Source organism: Acomys russatus, chromosome 14 (genome assembly GCF_903995435.1).
Source record: "Acomys russatus chromosome 14, mAcoRus1.1, whole genome shotgun sequence".
NCBI classification, from domain to species: Eukaryota; Metazoa; Chordata; class Mammalia; order Rodentia; family Muridae; genus Acomys; species Acomys russatus.
In genome coordinates, this window is record NC_067150.1 from 45,087,613 (window position 1) to 45,106,049 (window position 18,437).

Consider the following 18,437-nt stretch of genomic DNA (forward strand, 5'->3'; position numbering starts at 1 on the left):
CTGAAGACTCCACCCAGCAGGGGATCAAAGCAGATGATGAGACTCACAGCCAAACTTTGGAGCAGAGCTCAGGGAGACATATGGAAGAGTTGGGGGATAGAAGGACCTGTGTGTGTGTGTGTGGGGGGGGTGTCAGGAGCTCCACAAAGAGAACAACAGAGCCAACAAATCTCAGTCCAGGGGACCTACAGAGACCAATGCATCAACCAAGGACCATGCAAGGAGAGCATCTAAACCCCTTGCTCAGATGTGGTCAATAAGCAGCACAGTCTCCATGTGAGCAGCATAATATGGGGAGTAGAGGCTCCCTCTGACATGGACCCTGTTGCCCACTCATTGATTGCTCCCCCCTGGCGGGGTGGCCATGACAGCACACAGGAAGAGGAAGCAGGCAGCCCTGATGAGACTTGATAGGCTGGGGTCAGATGGTAAGGGGAGGAGGGCTTCCTCCCTTTTTGCGGATGAGGGGAAGGAGGGAGGTTGGGACCAGGTGGAGATGGAGGGGACTACAATTGGTATGTAAAGCGAATAAATTAAAATAAAAATCTTAATATAAAAAACTGCTCTTCAGATCTCCAAATCCAGCTTTGTTGACTGCTGGATTCCTCTTGGGCTGGTTCCACTCCCTGTTTAGCAGCTTTCCTAGGCAGGTATCCCATGGCTCAGGCATCTTTAAAGTCTTGGGGTCCTCCTTGTTACTTGGCTTCTTTAGGTTTCTGGATTGTAGTGCTATCCTGTATTATACGGCTAATATCCACTTATAAGTGAGCATATACCATGTATGTCTTTCTGGGTCTGGGTTACCTCACTCAGGATGATTGTTTCTAGTTCCATTCATTTGCCTGCAAATTTCAAGATTTCTTTGTTTTTAATAGCTGAGTAGTATTCCATTGTGTAAATATACCATAATTTCTTTATCTATTCTTTGGTTGAGGAACATCTAGGTTGTTTCCAGATTCTCGCTATTACAAATAAAGCTGTTATGAACATAGTTGAACAAATGTCCTTGTTGTATGGTGGAGCATCTTTCAGATATATGCCATAAATCTTACTTGGCTTTTTTCCTTGCCCAAGTGGTTTTCAGTCTTGCTTTGGGCCAGTATTTCCTCACTATGCTCCCTTCCCTATGAATGGTAATGTGTATCCTGTGACATTGTATGTTGGAAGTATTAATGTTTATTTCATTGAGTTGATAGGGGATTACAGTTAAAAGAGATTGCATGAATCTCAGAAGAGCCTTTGGACTTTTAAAACATTATTGTGAGTGTGATAGACTATGGGGACTTTCAAAGTTGGACTAAATGCGTTTTGTGTTATGTTATGGAGACAAGCCTATGGGGCCAGAGAGTAGCGGTGGTTTGAATAGGAATGGTTCCCCCGATAGACTCATGTGTTTGAATGGTTGGTCATAGGGGGTGGCACTATTAAGAGACATGGCTTTGTTAGAGGAAGTGTGTCACTGTAGGGGTGGGCTTTGAGGTCTCCTGTGCTCAAGCTGCACCCAGCGTGGCACCCAGTCTCCTTCTGAGCCCTGGGGATTAAGATGTAGAACTCTCAGCTCTTTCTCTAGCACCATGTCTGCCATGCGTGCTGCCATGCTTCTCAACATGACTAAACCTCTGAACTATAAGCCAGCCCCAATTAAATGTTTCATTTATAAGAGTTGCCGTGGTCATGGTGTCTCTTCACAGCCATAAAACTTTAACTAAGACACAGGTATTTGTTTATAGGGTTCCTGGCTGATTAAATGGGTGCTGGGATATGACCTCTGCTCCTCATGGCTGTGGCACAAGCACTCTTAACCACTGAGTCATCTCTTCAGGCCTCAGCTCTGTCCTGGACTCACTTTGTAGACCAGGCTAGCCTCAAACTAACAGAGATCTGCCTGCTTCTGCCTTGCCTCCCTGAGTGCTGGGATTACAGGTGTGCATCACTGTGTGTAGCTCAGGTCTTAGCTCTTATTTCTAACTTGTCTGTTCCTTCTTTGTAACCTAAAAAGCTAAAAATTAAGTGATTTCAGATTGCTGTCTTTTATTTCTACTTCTTTTTATACGTGTGGATGTTTTGCCTACATATATGTTTGTGTTCTACATGGGTACCTGATGCTCATGAAGACCAGTAAAGGGCATTGGATCCCCTCAAACTGGAATAGCAGGTGGTTATGAGCTGCCATCTGGGAATTCGAACCTAGGTCCTCTGGAAGAGCAGTCAGTGCTCTTAACCACTGAGCCCCCTCTCCTGCCCTGATTACATATTTTTTATGTCATATAGAAATTATCATTGACAGCTAAGGTTTAAATATTAGAAATATCAGACCTATAAGGTAACTTACAGCTGGGCAGTAGTGGCACATGCTTTTAATCTCAGCACTTGGGAGGCAGAGGCATGTAAATCTCTGAGTTCGAGACTATCCTGGTCTACAGAGTTCCAGGACAGCCAAGTCTATACAGAAGACCCCCTTTCTCGAAAAAAGCAAAACCCAAACCAAACAGTCCCATGAACTGAGAATCTGTTGGGTCACGTGTGGCTCCTGTGTGTGTGTGTGTGTGAATGTGGATAACACTTGCCTAAAAGAAACAAAGCAGGCGATTTAACTGTTGCTTTGTTATTGCACTTTGGATACACATGGAGGCCACACAGTTTAATGGATTGAATCCAAGGTTGACTGTCAGTCTGACATTTCGGACAGGACCTGTTGGCTAAGTGTGTGATAATGGCCACTGGCATAAACTGATAAATTCATGCTTTGCTTCTCCATATATAAAATAATGTTTGAAAATTAAAACTTTTAAAGGTAGGAAGCCATTTAATTAGGTCCTTAGCAACTTAGAACACCAGCTCGTGAGGATACATCCTCTTTGTCAGGGAGTATGAGATCGTAGGTAGCCCTGTAGTTGAGGAACAGCTTTGCTCTTCAGCAAATCTCAAGTCCACAGTTTTCTCATCAGCCTTGCACTGCTCTGTAATGTCATATTTCTCCTGTGTCAAAGAGCTCGCCCTTCTGGTGCCTGGGCTTGCGCAGCTGCTACTTCTTGAAGTAAGCGTCAGTCAGGTGTTTGGGGATTTAAACCTCACTGATAACAACTTTTGTAGAGCTGGAGATGACAAGCTTCTGGTGTGTTTCTGTGCTGAGGAACACTGTTGAGGGCAGAAGTAGGAAGCCACTGCCCAGCTGCTTCAGGAAAACCACTCTCTTGCCCCTGTGGCGCCCAGTGAAGATGATCGGGTCAGGGACAGTCCCAGGAGTGATGCTGGCACGCAGCTTTCTCACGTGCTGACTGAAGGAAGGGCTTTTTGCCGTGCCTCAGCAGCTTCCGAGGCACGTCTTCAGTGGGATACCTAGACATTTTCTAAGTTTTCACCACCCAGATTCCACCATTCTAGTCACCACAGACTCCTTTTGTGACAGTTGGAAGAACTTTCTCCTTTTTCTTCTTCTTTTAAACCTTGACTTTGCCGCTGAGTGTTTCCTTTTGTACAAAGCCTTTCTGGATACGTTGCAGATCGGGATCTCCTGCCAACTTCTCTAACCAGGACAGGGGTCCGGCTGCAATGGGGCTTCCACTTCTTGGGCTTTTTAACCTTAGGGTCACCTTTCTTGGCTGCAATGAGCAGGCGGGGTGCCAGCGGCAGCAGCATCACCACCACCAGCCTTCTTGGCCGCGGGCTTCTTCTCCTCTGTGTCAGGCTTCTCAGCTTTTCCACCTGCCATCTTGCAAGACGGGAAAGAGGACTAAGGTCCCGGCTTCCGGCCTGTGAGTAATCTTGAAAATTAATTTTAAAAAGTCAAGTTACTATTAACAGATACTAAGACATTGTTTATTAGTGACAGATATTTTTAACACCTTGCTATTGCGTTTCCATCAAGGTGGCTCAGAGGCATCTCAACACAAAGTCCAACCAAGTCTAGGCTTGAAATGATTATTTATTAACTATGTGGCACATTGCACAATTTATAAAAGCTATCAAACTTAGTGTTTTTGTATAAAATGGGCATAGTATGATTAATGATGATGATTTAATAATTTTAAAAATTAATTAATGTGCATATTTTAGGGGAGTGTTTAGACAAGATCTTCTTATGTGGTTTAGACTGGCCTCGAACTCACATTAGTCCTTCCTCAGCCTCCGAGTGTGTGGGGATCACTGTGTAAGCATCACATCTGCCTTTTGTGCTCTATTGTCTTTGGTGATTCTTGTTTGTTTGTTTGTTTTGGTTTTTTGAGACAGGGTTTCTCTGTGTTAGCCTTGGCTGTCCTGGACTCATTTTGTAGACCAGGCTGGCCTTGAACTCACAGCGATCAACCTGCCTCTGCCTTTGCCTCCCGAGTGCTGGGATTAAAGGCGTGCGCCACCACATCCGTCTTTTCTTTGGTGATTCTATGTCTGCCTTCCTTTGCTGTCCATAAGAGTCCAAGGTCAGAGTTTCATTAACCTACCTATACAACATTAATCAATTTGTTTGGTTCTTTTCAAGACAGGGTTAGTCTGTGTATCCTTGGCTGTCCTGGACTCACTTTGCAGACCAGGCTGGCCTCGAATTCACAGTGATCTGCCTGCCTCTGCCTCCCAAGGCGTGTGTCACCACGCCGGGCTCGGCTGCCTTCATCTCACTTTGATGAGCTAAATGTGCTTAATTAGAATACACCTGAACACTTACCTAACTCTCCTAATGTATTATGTTTCTATTGGCAGGCTTCCGCTACAAAAGCACTCATCATTGTACGCACATGTAGACTCAGCTCTTAGCGGGCTGAGGTGGGAGCAACTCAGGTTTCAGGCCTTGTCTCCGTTAATCACAGAGAAAGATGCCACTCTCCGCCTTTTCATTATTATTTAAATATCCTGGGTCTGTGAGGTGGCTCGCTGGGTAGAGGTATTTGCTGCCAATGCCTGGCAACCTGAGTTAGATTCCTGGGACACACATGACGGAAGGAAAGAACAGACTCCTGCAAGTTATCTTCTGACCGCCACACATAAATAAATAATTGTTAAAATCACAGACTGCCGTCATTCAGGTCGCATACTTCCATCTGCTACCTTGGCATCCTTTAAATGTTTTGGCCTCCAAAATGGCCTTTCTCTTTCTTAGGCTGCACTCAGGGAATGTTCTCAGAGTTGGTTCTGCTCTACTTACATTTTTCCTCCCAAGACAGGGTTTCTCTGTGTAACAGCTCTGCTGTCCTGGACTCTTTTGTAGCCTAGGCTGGCCTCAAACTCACATAGATCCACCTGCCTCTGCCTCCTGAGTGCTGGGATTAAAGGCATGGGCCACCATGCCTGGCTTACATTCTTTTTAAAAATTAATTTATTTTATTTGATGTGCATTGGTGTTTTGTCAGGTCCCCCTGGAAGTGGAGTTACAGACAGGTGTAAGACTTGGGAGTTGAACCCAAGTCCTCTGGAAGAGCAGCCAGTGCTCTTAACCACTGAGCCATCTCTCCAGCCCCTCTATTTACAATCTTTAGGGGACATGGTAATCTCGTTGTCTTAGCCACCGTTTATAAGTAAATGATTTAACTTTTCTTCGTTGTGACAAAATATCTGATATAAACCTAAAGAATGAAAGGTTAATTCTGGCTCAGGTTTCAGAGACTTCGATCCACCTCGGCTGACTGTGCTGTTCTTGGGGCCACAGTGAAGCTGCGAGTTATCACGGGGGGAGCCTGGCAGAGTAAGGATGCTTACCTAATGGGGACCAGGACACACCGAGGACTAGGGAGGGGCCAGAGTATCTTTCCAGGACATACCTTCAGTGACCTACTGCTCCCAAGTAGGCTCTGCCTTCTGGCTTTCCATCACCTCACAGTAATGTGGCCAGATTTCAAATCTATCAAGGATTTATCCACTGATTGGGCCAGAGGCCCATCAGCTCACATCCAAACCTTTAATACGCTAACCTTTTAGCATATACTTAACAGCTGAACTGTAACACTGGGCAGAAGGACCCCAGATCTTTCTCTCCAGTATTCTTCCTATATATGTCTTAACCATCCTAGACAGGACCCCCTGCAGGTCTAGATGCTCCTTGAAGTGCGATATCCTTTCAATTCAATGTGCTCTTTTCAGTCTGACATGTCCTGGCTGTCAATATCACCCTCATTTTCTCACTCACTTACTCCCAAAGTCTTCAGAATAAGTGTCCTATATTCTCCTTCCCTCCCTCCCTCCCTCCCTCCCTCCCTCCCTTCCTTCTTTCCTCCTGCCCTCCTCCCCCCCCCCCCCCCCCCCGCGTCCTTTCTCTTTCTTATCCATACTGCAGGTCTCACACTCACTATTCTAATATTGAGGTTATCTTCTCTTGAGGCCTGCTCTTTTTGGGTAGCATAATTATAGCCATTTTTTATCTTAGCCCTACCAGCCATACCATCTCAGTTTGTTGCTCTCTGTGTAAGTTCAGGTTGACCAAAAACTATGTATACGTTCAGCATATTTAATGGCCTTGCTGCTCCTAGAAATTCCCCAAACCATAAGCGCAGCTGGACCTAACTATAAACTCCGCTTGGGACCAATCAAACTAAAGGTCAGCTAGAACGGCTTTGTCTAGTTAGCAAAAAAAATAGTATAAGTCAGAGGTGACTACCCTGTCCCACGGCCCCCAGGTGAGCTAGTTGGGATTTATGCATTTATAAACTAACTCTGAGAATCACACAGTGTCACAGTTTGGTTCCAGAGTCCACTCTGTGTCCCTGACCTTGGTCAGTCTTGGGGGTGTTGCACTCAATAAACCATCCATATCTAGGTGAGATCAGGGTCTGAGTAGTTTGTGCGTCTTCCTCTGTACCCTGACATCTCCCACCTCTTCCTTGTCTTAGCCGAGCCTTTACCCAGGTCTACAGATTCTGTAGACACTTCCTTTGCTTTCACTTGTTCTCTGTACTCTTACTCCCACAGCGCAAGTGGGCCCTGCTCACCACTGAAATCCCTTTTCTGCTTGCCCTTCTACAAGGTGACATTCTTAGTTCTTTGCTGCTCAAAACAAAAGTATGAACTTGTAAGCCACCGGCGGCCACTGTCTGCAGAATGAAGCACAGGTTCTCTGACCTGTAATTTGAGGCACTTTGCAATCTGCCCCAGATCTAACCGTACCTTGTTTCTTGCCTTGATCTCTTAGGCGGAGGGCTCTGCTTAATTGTCTGTTACAAACAATACTTTAAATCTCAGGAGAAGGATGAGGCGCTTTGAATGAGATGTCACATAACTTCTCAGACATCCAATATACTTGGTCCCCACCTGGTGACACTGGGGAGTTTAGGAGGTGTGAACTTGCTGGAGGAAGTGTATCATTCCAGGCAGGCTTTGGTCACTGTATTTCATCACAGCAATAAAAAAGTAGCCAAGGGCTGGAGAGATGGCTCAGTGGTTAAGAGCTCTGCCTGCTCTTCCAAAGGTCCTGAGTTCAATTCCCAGCAACCACATGGTGGTTCACAACCATCTGTAATGTGATCTGATGCCCTCTTCTAGCCTACAGGTGTACATGTAGGCAAAGCACTGTATACATAATAAATAAATAAATAAATAAATCTTTTTTAAAAAGTAACCAAGATGGGCCATTTCCACTTTCATCCCAGCCCAGGGTTCTGATTGAACCCACGTGTTGTTTACAGCACTTGATAGCTAATGCTTGTCAGTCATCTTGTAATATGCTTTAATACATTTCTAATTTTATTCTGTGTGTATTTGGTGTATGAGTTTGTGTGTGTGTATGTGTGTGTATATGTGTGTGTGTGTATGTATGTGTGTGTGTGTGTGTGCGTGCGCGCACGTGCGCAGGGCCACATGCCCGTACGTGCTTGTGTGAAGGCCAGACATTAATGTCTGATGTCAGGTGGCCTCCTCTATTAATCTCTACCTTACTTTTTTTTTTTTTTTTTTTTTGAGACAGTTTTCTCTATGTAGTTCTGGCTCTTCTAGAACTCATTATGTAGACCAGGCTGGCCTCGAACTCAGAGATCTACCTGCCTCTGCCTCCCGAGTGCTGGGATTAAAGGTGTGCATCACCACTGCCCACCTTACTTTTTGAGACAGGGTCCTTCACCAAACCTGAAACTCAGCCACTGAGCCATTGAGATTGCCCTACCTCTGCCACCCCGTGCTAGAATTACAGACATGCACCAGGATGCTTTTTGTATGTTTGTTGTGAATCTGAACACAGGCCCTCAGGCTTTCTGACCAAACACTTACAGACTGGGCCACCTATCCAGCCTGTAAACTGCCATTATAATTTTGTTTGCTAAAAGAGTTTTTTTTTTTTTAAATAATAAAGTAAATGACAATTTTAAAAATTAATAAAAATAATTTTATTATTCTAATTAGTTTGCGTGTGTAGTTTTTGCACATGAATGCAGAGGCCAAAGGCATCAGATTCCCCTGGTGCTAGAACTACAAGTGGTTATGAGCATCCTGGTGTGGATGCTGGGAAACAAACTCAGCCCCTCTGCGAGAGCAGCTTGGGCTCTGTATTTGCTGGTTCTTGACACAGCTAGGGCCATCAGAAAGGAAGGAGCCTCAGCTGAGGAAATGCCTCCATGAGATCCAGCTGTAAGGCATTTTCTCAATTAGTGGTCAGTGGGGGAGGTGTCACCTCTGCGCTGGTGGTTCTGGCTTCTATAAGAAAGTAGACTGAGCAAGCCAGGAGAAGCAAGCCACTAAGCAGCATCCCTCCAAGGCCTCTGCATCAGCTCCTCCTTCCAGGTTCCTGCCCCATTTGAGCTCCTGTCCTGACTTCCTTCAGTGATGAACAGCAATATGGAAGGGTAAGCCAAATTAACCCCTTCTTTCCCATCTTCCCTTTATGGTCATCCATTGCAGCAATAGAAACCCTAAGACAGGCTCTTAGGCATGAGCCATTTCTCCAGCCCAATAAGTTGTTGATACTAAGAACACATACATACTTATTTACTGATACATTTAATAGCTGGGGTGTAACTCAGTGGTAGAGCACTTAGCATGTGCAAAGCTCTGGGTTCAATCCACAGGACCTATTAGAAAAAGGAAAAAAAATACACATATTAGCATCTTGAGCTCATGAGTGATATATTGAATTAAAATTTAGATATAAGTTCTATGAAAAGATGACTACCATTTGATTTGGGGTGCTTGTAACTTGTAGAAAATCCAAGTTTCATAAACAACTTTTAACAAAAGATTTATTTATTTTCATTTTATATGAGTGTTTTTCCTGACTATATATATGTGCACATGTGCATGCCTGATGTTTGTGGAGTTCAGAAAACAGTGTCAGATCCCTTAGAATTGATCTTACAGATGATTGTGAGACACCACATGGGTGCTAGAAATTGAACCTGGGTCCTCTAGAAGAGCAATTAGTTCTCTTAATCACTGAGCCACCTCTCAGCTCCTTATAAATGGCTTTTAAGTTCTTATTTGATTTGGTTTCCAACCAATGTTCTCCCTCTCTCTCTCTCTCTCTCTCTCTCTCCGTGTGTGTGTGTGTGTGTGTGTGTGTGTGTGTGTGTGTGTGTGTGCGTGCTTGGGTGCCCCCATTCCCATGCCACAACAAAATTGTACAAGTCAGAGAACAACTTGTTGGGGTGGATACCAGACATTGAACTTGGGTCACCAGGTTTGGCATGAGGGGCCTTCATCTGTTAAGCCATCCCACTGGCTCATGGTGTGTGTTTTATGGATGAGGCAGTAAAGATGACATTATCTGAATTCAAAGTTTAACTGTTTTTTTTTTTTTAATCTAAGAAGAAAACTAGTAGATCAAAGTCTGAAAATAAAATACATTAAACATCAGAATATTCTCAGGTGATTTATTTTGACAAGTGTTTAAATTATTTAGCCATTCTAGATTTATTTGGTTTTAATTATTTATGATAACACACAGCAGTGCATTAGTAAATGTCTTGAATAGTGTTTGGTAAAGGTGGGCACTAATATTACTATAGATATAGATCTGCCATTTAATTTTTGCTGACAAGTGGGCTGAGCTGCTGAGGATAATTGTACAGAACATTAAAGGATCATTCGTATGTGATTGATATACAATGACCCAGCATCTGCCTTTGTGCTGCTGTAGTTTTTCAATGTTTTCAAAATTGTCAGTAGTTCAATAAGTCCGAGTTTGTAACTTAAAATATCATCTTTATGAGCATGCGCTGCTGTGTGCCCAGGGTTTTTCAAGTGCTTACCTGCTAACAGCAGCTCTTCGGAGTGATGCTTCACTACATCGCGAACCCTCTAGACATCTTTTCTTTTTACTTGTGCTTGGAACACATTCAAAGCACTTATGTACTTGCATAGTGATGTAAAAATGTCTAGTGTAGCTTTCAAATGAGCAACAACTCTGGGCAATTGAGACTAGCTTCCTTCTGCATCTTCCCCTTTGCCTTTTCTCCTCTTTGACATTTTCAGTAGATGGTATTGAACATACTCCTCGGTGAGGAGGAGTTTAGCAAAGAAAGTTACATTAAGGCATTCCCAGAATTCGTTGGCCCTGAGAAGAAAACTAAAAATAAATTCATTATCTCTCAGGGTGGACAGCATCCAGCAGGAACGGCCACTCTGAGATGATGCATTGCTAATGAACGTGGGGACCAAGATGCTACTCTGAGGCTGGTAAAAATAAAATAACCCAGAAAGGTAAATTTTCAACACATAGGAGGCTGAGGCAAGAGAACTTCTGTGACTTCCAGAGCAGCCTAGGCTACAGACTGAAACTTTGTGTCAGTAAACAAGCAGAAAATCCACAAAAGAATGGGAGAGAAACACTGTATTTCACGGCGGTAAAGATCCCCAGAGGCTGGAGAGATGGCTTAGTGGTTAAGCCCACTGTCTGCTTTTATAGAGGACCTGGGTTCAACTCCCAGCACATACGTGGCAGCTTGTAACTGTCTGAAATCCAGCTCCAGGTAATTTGACACTGTCACACAGACATACATACAGGCAAAACATGAATGCACATAAAATAAAACTAAGTAAATTATTTTTTAAAATATCTGGGCTACTGAGGATAGCGATCCACTGTGGATGGGCCTGTGTGGTTCACTCATGTGCCAACATACGGCTTAGTGCTCACTCCCCCTCCCAGCTCCTCCTAGTAAGCATTCCTCCTCTCCAGAGGTCAGAGTTAAATGGTAGATTTCCCATACATTTTTGGTATGATTGCTATTCTCCCTCCTCCTCCTCCTCTTCTTTCACTGTGGGGATTTCCACATTGGGCATTTTAGAGAACGTCTGGAAAAGTAAGACTATTATATATGGATCTCATATGAAACCAAAGCTCCAAAATCAAGATGAGGACACTAAAAATTATTATTTTTTTCTATTTCTCCAGAGTTAAGTTTTATGTTTACATATTTTTATTTTCCTTTTAATTTAACTTTTAGAATTAGACATGAAGCAAGTGGACAGGACACAAGTCATTTCTAGTGCCCTCAGAAATTTCTTTCATGCCTCCTTGAGCTTGCAATATAGTCATTTTTCTAGGTCTGCTATAGCAGTGTTTCACAAATTAAGTGACTTACAACAACAAAATGTCTGTTTATTTATTGGATCTGGAGGCTCAAGTTTAAAAGCACTGGAGTAACATTTACTTTATTCTTTCTCCTAGCTTCTGTGGTTGCACGCACGCACGCACGCACGCTTTCCTGGAGGAAACGCAGAGAAGCTGCCGCTGAGAGAAGCCCCTGCTATAGTAAAACACTGAGATTCTCCTCCCTCTGCTTCTTGGTTAGAGATGCATGTGCCAGCCAGCCTCCTGTTGCTGCCGCCATGCCTCCTCTGCCATGATGGAATGCTCCCCTGGGACTCTCTAAGTTCTGCTTTGTTGTTGTTTGTTTCTCAAGACAGGGTTTCTCCATGTAGCTAGCCTCAAACTCACAGGGGTCTGCCTGCTTCTGCTTCCTGAGTGCTGGGCTCAGAGTTCTGCATTTTACATCTTAGTGCTGACCGTCCTTCTTTCTCAGTCATTATTAACAGGTTCTGCTGTTTTACCTCAGTCTCAACTGAAAGGCTGAGCAGGTGAAATGCCCTCTTTGTGTGCAGCTCTCAGAGAGAGATGATGGCGACGTTTTCTGTTGCACCTGTGGTTGCCAGAGTTTTAGTGTGGGCATTAAGTTCACATCAGGGATAAAGAATAAAAAAACAAACAAAACAAGGGAATGCAGAATGTTGTTCACATTTGGCTAATGTGTGGTACAAGAAATCTTTGTCTCTGTTGTGTGTTGTCTTTGGAAGTTTTTTGTTTTGTTTTGTTTTTTTGAGATAGGGTTTCTCTGTGTAGCTTTGGCTGTTCTGGACTTGCTTTGTACACCAGGATGGTCTCAAACTCCCAATGATCTGCCTGCCTCTGCCTCCCAAGTGCTGGGTCTTTGGAAGTTTTAAAATGACTAGACCGGGGGCTGGGAGGAGTTCATAAAGTTTGGAAGGCACCAGCAGAAGCAGTTCATAAGGGGGCTCACAGGGTGTCAACGGTGTGGCAGTAGATGGCAGAGCACTTTTGGTGTCTCTAGGTTTAACAAAACACAACAGTTATTTCTTGAAGACTAGAGTGTCCAAAGTTTGACCACACTCCTAAACAATCAGAAAACGACTTGGGCTTTGGTCCCTTTGATGTCACTCAAAAGTCTCAGACATGACTGACACGGGACTGTCTAATCTATATCCAATCTTCTCTTTCTTTGACCCCCCCCAAGTTAATATTTTTATTGATTCTTTGGGGATTTCACATTATAACCCTTATTGCCTTCCCTTCCCAGTCCTTCCCTGTCCAGCCCCCACCCTTGTATCCTCCCCCTATCCCCCAAACCAAAAGTCCAATTAGTGTTCTCTATATACTCACTGGAGTGTGTTTAAACTCTCAGTGGCCTGCCCCTTAAATAGAGCTGAGTCTTTCCTGTCTCATGCCCCCTGGAAGCCATCTATTGTGGAGAGCTACACTTCTGCATCCTATCAAAGTTTTGTTTTGTTTTGTTTTTTGAGACAGGGTTTCTCTTTGTAGCCTTGGCTGTCCTGGACTAACTTTGTAGACTAGGCTGACCTTGAACTCACAGTGATCCACCTGCCTCTGCCTTCTGAGTGCTGAGATTAAAGGCATGTGCCACCACAGCCTGGCAAAGATTTATTTATTTATATTATGTATACAATGCTCTATCTGCATGTATATTACAGATAGTTGGGAGCCACCATGTGGTTGCTGGGAATTGAACTCAGGACCTCTGGAAGAGTGGATAGTGCTCTTAACCTCTGAGCCATCTCTCCAGCCCTATCAAAGTTTTTAAGAGTTCTCTTCCCCACATGGTGCATCACAACCATCTGTACTGGAATCTTATGCCCTCTTCTGGTATACAGGTATATGTGCGGATAGAGCACTCATACATAAAATAAATGAACAAAATATTTTAAAAAAGATTCTCTTTGATGGGTTCCTGTTTAGCTGTTACTACTTTGGAGGGGAGATTGGGGTGGGGGTAGGGGTTGTCACAGAAGTCTTCCATGTCCTCTTTCTCAGCTGTTCATCTTCAGTCATTCTGCCAAAGTAGCTCATTTGTTTTTTACAATCAGAGAGAGCATGGCTCATGGGCTTTCACATGGTTTCTGGTGTCAGCACAGAGCACAGACAGGGCTCCTGGTTGCAGCAGGGCCACAGACCCAGATAAGGCCCTCCAATGCACATCACCAGTTCCATCTCTCTCCACAGAATTTGCACCACTCTGCTCCCCTGTCACTCCCATCTCTCAAGCAGTGAGAGGTGTGGGTCGGTTGTTTCTGCCCCCCTGGGCGGGCTTCTGCCAACCCTCCCTTTTTAACACATCTCTTCAGAATTCCTCTTCACACGTAACCACCAAATGCCCAGGCCCTTCAAATCCTGCATCTGCTGCACCTACCAATGGCAGCTCTTCAAATGTTATGGCTATGCTTAGTTCCAGTTGTTAACTTGACACAGTCTAGAATCACTTGAGACTATTAAAGAGCGATGGGCTGACTCTCAATAAGGGGCCATCTGTGGAATTGCTGTGACTGCTTTATTGGTATGGGAAGGCCCGGCTTAAAAGTGGGCAGCAACCAGTCTCTGGGTTCCTGGGTTCCAGACCTGAATTCATTGTATTTTTATCACAACAATGGAGTGTAAAGAAGTCAAGAACCTTTTCCATATTGTCACAGAAGTTCCCCTCAACTTCAGCAACGCTAAGCAGTTTATAATTCATTCAGGCTTCTGGGCCAGGCATCCACTGGCCTTGCATGGCTTTTGCTGTGCAATACCATCATGCATTGGAAGCCACACGGCAGATGTCACCTCCATTAGTAATGTATGGAATGCAAATCTCCTGTTAATGGTACAGTACAGGTCTAGAATGATCACTGGAAGAAGAGGCAAAAGCTTGCATCATGGCTCTGTTGGCCTCTTTCTAATCACTGCAAGGGCAGCAGCCTTGCCAGGTGGTGATGGTGCACACCTGTAATTCCAGCACTCTGGGAGGCAGAGACAGGCAGATCTCTGTGAAAGCGAGGATAGCGTGGTCTACAAAGCAAATCCAGGACAGAGAAACCCTGTCTCAAAACAAATAAACAAACAAACAACGGCAGCAGCCTATGAGGCCCCTCAATTCTGTGGCCAACAACACAACCCAGAGGAGAGGACTGGATTCTGGAGTCCTTGCATGGGCAACTGGGCTTTTGTGTGGTTCCTTTGGCTAGGCTGATAGCCAGAAAGTCCCAGCAATCTTCCTGTCACTGCCTTCTTCTTGCCATGTTGGAGTTACACTCTGGCCCAGGTCCACACACAGCTTACTTTGAAGGCACTAGGATTTGAACTCTGGTCTTTGTGGTAGTCTGGCAAGCACTCTAGCCCACCGAGTCATCCTTCTAGCCCGAGAAGGATGTCCTAGTTTGATTCTATTATTGGAACATAAATTCTTTGAATTTGTGGGAGAAAATGGTAGTAGCCTAATCTATTTTTGAGATCTTTAAAAAGTTAAAATAATGTCTGTTGCATTCTTTGAATACCTGGGAAGAAAGAAAGAATACATCTCAAAAAAAAAAAAAAATGGTGGTGTCATTTAATGCCTAGAGGACACTGCTAGCAGATGTTCTTAGTGGTCCAGATTTGAATATTACATACTACATGTATGCAAACTGTTCCTTTCTCATCTGTACTTTAAAAATAATTTAAACAATGTTTTTGTTTTTTTCCGAGACAGGGTTTCTCTGTGTAGCCTTGGCTGTCCTAGACTTGCTTTGTAGACCAGGCTGGCCTCGAACTCATAGCGATCCACCTGCCCTGCCTCCCAAGTGCTGGGATTAAAGGTGTGCGCCACCACGCCCGGCTAATTTAAACAGTTTTAAGAAAGACTTCACACGTGAGCACTGCATCTACTTTGCTTTCTGTACTTTATTCTTGAATAGCGTTTAGTTGAGCATTGGTGTAGAAGGGAGCTGCCACGGCCTAAGTGCTCTATAATCCCCTTTCTGATGCGCTTCTAGCCCACCAGGCATCACTCGCTTTTCTATTGCTCTGATAACACCACGACCAAGGCAACTTACAAGAGAAAGCATTTAGGCCTCTCTGTTCATGATTTCGGAGGGCTAGCGTCCATAAAGGCAGGCCGAAGGCACGATGTAAAGAACAGCTGAGGATAGCCGGGCGTGGTGGCGCACGCCTTTAATCCCAGCACTCGGGAGGCAGAGGCAGGCGGACTGCTGTGAGTTCGAGGCCAGCCTGGTCTACAAAGTGAGTCCAGGATGGCCAAGGCTACACAGAGAAACCCTGTCTCGAAAAAACCAAAAAAAAAAAAAAAAAAAAAAAAAAAAAAGAACAGCTGAGGCCTCACATCCTGATCTGCAAACAGAAGGCAGAGAGGGAACACTGGGCCTGGCGTGAACCTTTTGAAACCTCACCCCCCCCCACCCCTCCTCTGCCCGCAGTGACGTACCAGGCCACACCTCCTACTCCTTCACAAACATTTCCACCGACTGGGGACCAAGTATTCAAACATATGTGGAGGCCAATCTCATTTAAGCCACCATACCAGGAAATGCCCCCCAAACAGAATGGCAGCTTGGACTTGTCACAAATGTGAAAGAGGCAAACACTGTATTCAAGTACTTAAGTACTAGCCACAGTAAGTTGTTGTTGTTGTTGTTTTTAATTAAAATGTTTCATGTATATGAGCATTACCCCTGCATGTTCTTAATAAGTGCGCTACATGTGTGCCTAGTGCCCTTGGAGGCCAGATGAGGGTGTAGGAGCTCTGGAAACTGGAGTCATGGGTGGTTTTAAGATGCTATGTTAGCCGGGCGGTGGTTGCCCACGCCTCCAATCCCAGCGCCTGGGAGGCAGAGGCAGGCGGATCTCTGTAACTTCGAGGCCAGCCTGGTCTAGAAAGTGAATCCAGGACAGCCAAGGCTACACAGAGAAACCCTGTCTCGGGAAAAAAAAAAAAAAAAAAAAGATGCCATGTTAGTGCTGGGACCCAAACCAAGATTAACAATTGCTCCTAAGCGCGGAGACATCTCCAGCTCCTAGGGTGACATTTTAAATGTGGAAGCAATAGTTCAGTGGGATGTCTGCTTGGACACTGCATTGTTTAATGATTGAAGTATGATTTTTTAAAAAGCCTGTAAGTATCTGGTGGAATAAATGTTCTCTTAAAAATTATATTTCTAATTATGTGTATATGTGTTTACCAGCAAAGGCCAGAAGAGGGCATTCAATCCTATGGAGTTTGAGTTCTAGGCATTTGTGAGCCCACTGGACATGGGTGCTGGGGCCCAAACTTGACTCCTCCGCAAGAGCGTTATGGTTTTTTGTTTTGTTTTGTTTTTTGAGACAGGGTTTCTCTGTATAGCCTTGGCTGTCCTGGACTCGCTTTGTAGACCAGGCTGGCCTCGAGCTCACAGCAATCCGCCTGCCTCTGCCTCCCGAGTGCTGGGATTAAGGGCGTGCACCACCACGCCCGGCGCTAAAAGCAGTATATTCTTAACTTCTAGATCCATCTCCAGCCCCCAAGCATCTTTCCAGAAGAAAGCGTACAGTAGAAGAGAGAGCTTATGTGTCCTGTAAAATTATCCACGTGGGAATGGAGAGATGGCTCCCTGGTTAAGGGCACTTTCAGAAGACCTAGGATTCAATTCCCAGCACCACATGGTTGCTAACAACCCTGTGTAACTCCAGTTGCAGAGTATCTGATGCCCCCTCCTGGCCTGTGCAGGCATTGCATGCATGCAGTACACAGACACACATGCAGGGAAAACACCCATACACATAAAATAAAAATAAATAAACCGTTGCGAGGTAAATCCTTCAAAACACTTTTTTTTCTTTTTCTTTTCCAAGACAGGGTTTCTTTGTGTAACTTTAGCTGTTCTGGACTCACTTTGTAGTCCTGGCTGGCCTCAAACTCTTCCTCCTTGAGTGCTGGGATTACAAGCGGGCACGCACACATAGACTCTTAAAATGATCAGAAAGTCTTTATTCACCAGCCGGCAGGCTGCATGGGGAATCTCCTTAAATCTGTAGCTACAAACTTTTACTATTCTGGCCTCTTATGTACAAAAGCCACATCTGGGTAGACATACTTCTGTTAGCTACAGAAGCAAAAAAAAAAAAAAAAAACCAAAAAACAAAAAACATTTGGGGACTTTGCCGGGACTATGGACTAGCATGGTATTTTGACAGGTTTTGGGGGTCTACATGCTGGGCTCTAAGGTCAAAGTGGTGCCTTGGTGCCTTTAACATGGCGGTCTGGGGCCTATTACAGAAAATTTTAAAAATTACTTATGTAAGTTGTCATGGATAACTTCAGTTAATCAACGAGCAATGAAGACTTTATAAGAACAAAATGTAAGCAATGATTTTTTTTTTATTGTTCTTTGTCTTAAAGATTTATTTGTATATTTTATGTATATGAGTGCTCTGTCTTAATGCACACCAGAAGAGGGAATTGGATCTCATTATAGATAGATGGTCGTGAGCCACCATGTGGGTGCTGGGAATTGAACTCAGGACCTTTGGAAGATCAAGCAGTGCTCTTAAGCTCTGAGCCATCTCCCCAGGCCCCAATAAATTGTTTTATTACGTTTTTAGCTTAGCATGTAAAGTATTAAGCGTCACCACAGCATCCTCTTACAATGTGCATCATTAGACTTTATTTTTTGGTTACTATTTTGTCTGTGTCTGTTTATTTCAAAAGTTGTATGCCCTTAGGGAGAGGTGTTCAGCCCACATCTGGGGAAGAGGTGAAGAGAAGCCTTTTAGAACTATGGAGAACAAGAAGGGGTGAAGTGGGGCTGGGTGACAGTGACGACTAATGAGAGGAAATTCATTTTCTAGTGTCTTCCCTCTTTAAATAGCAAGATCGTTCGGTCTTTTGATTGTTTCTGTTTTGGGGTTTGTTTGTTTGCTTGCTTGCTTTTCGAGATGGGGTTTCTCTGTGTAGTCCTGGCCGTTCTGGAACTCACTCACTCACTCA

The 18,437-nt window shown here is 44.3% G+C and overlaps 1 protein-coding gene and 1 pseudogene across 1 annotated transcript in view; both read right to left on the reverse strand.

The window, feature by feature from the left end:
* The window catches only part of Rab39a (RAB39A, member RAS oncogene family), a 64,972-nt gene that overhangs the window by 22,383 nt on the left and 24,152 nt on the right, over positions 1-18,437 (reverse strand). The window lies entirely within an intron of this gene.
* Positions 2,827-3,712, reverse strand: LOC127198478 (60S ribosomal protein L6-like; annotated as a pseudogene).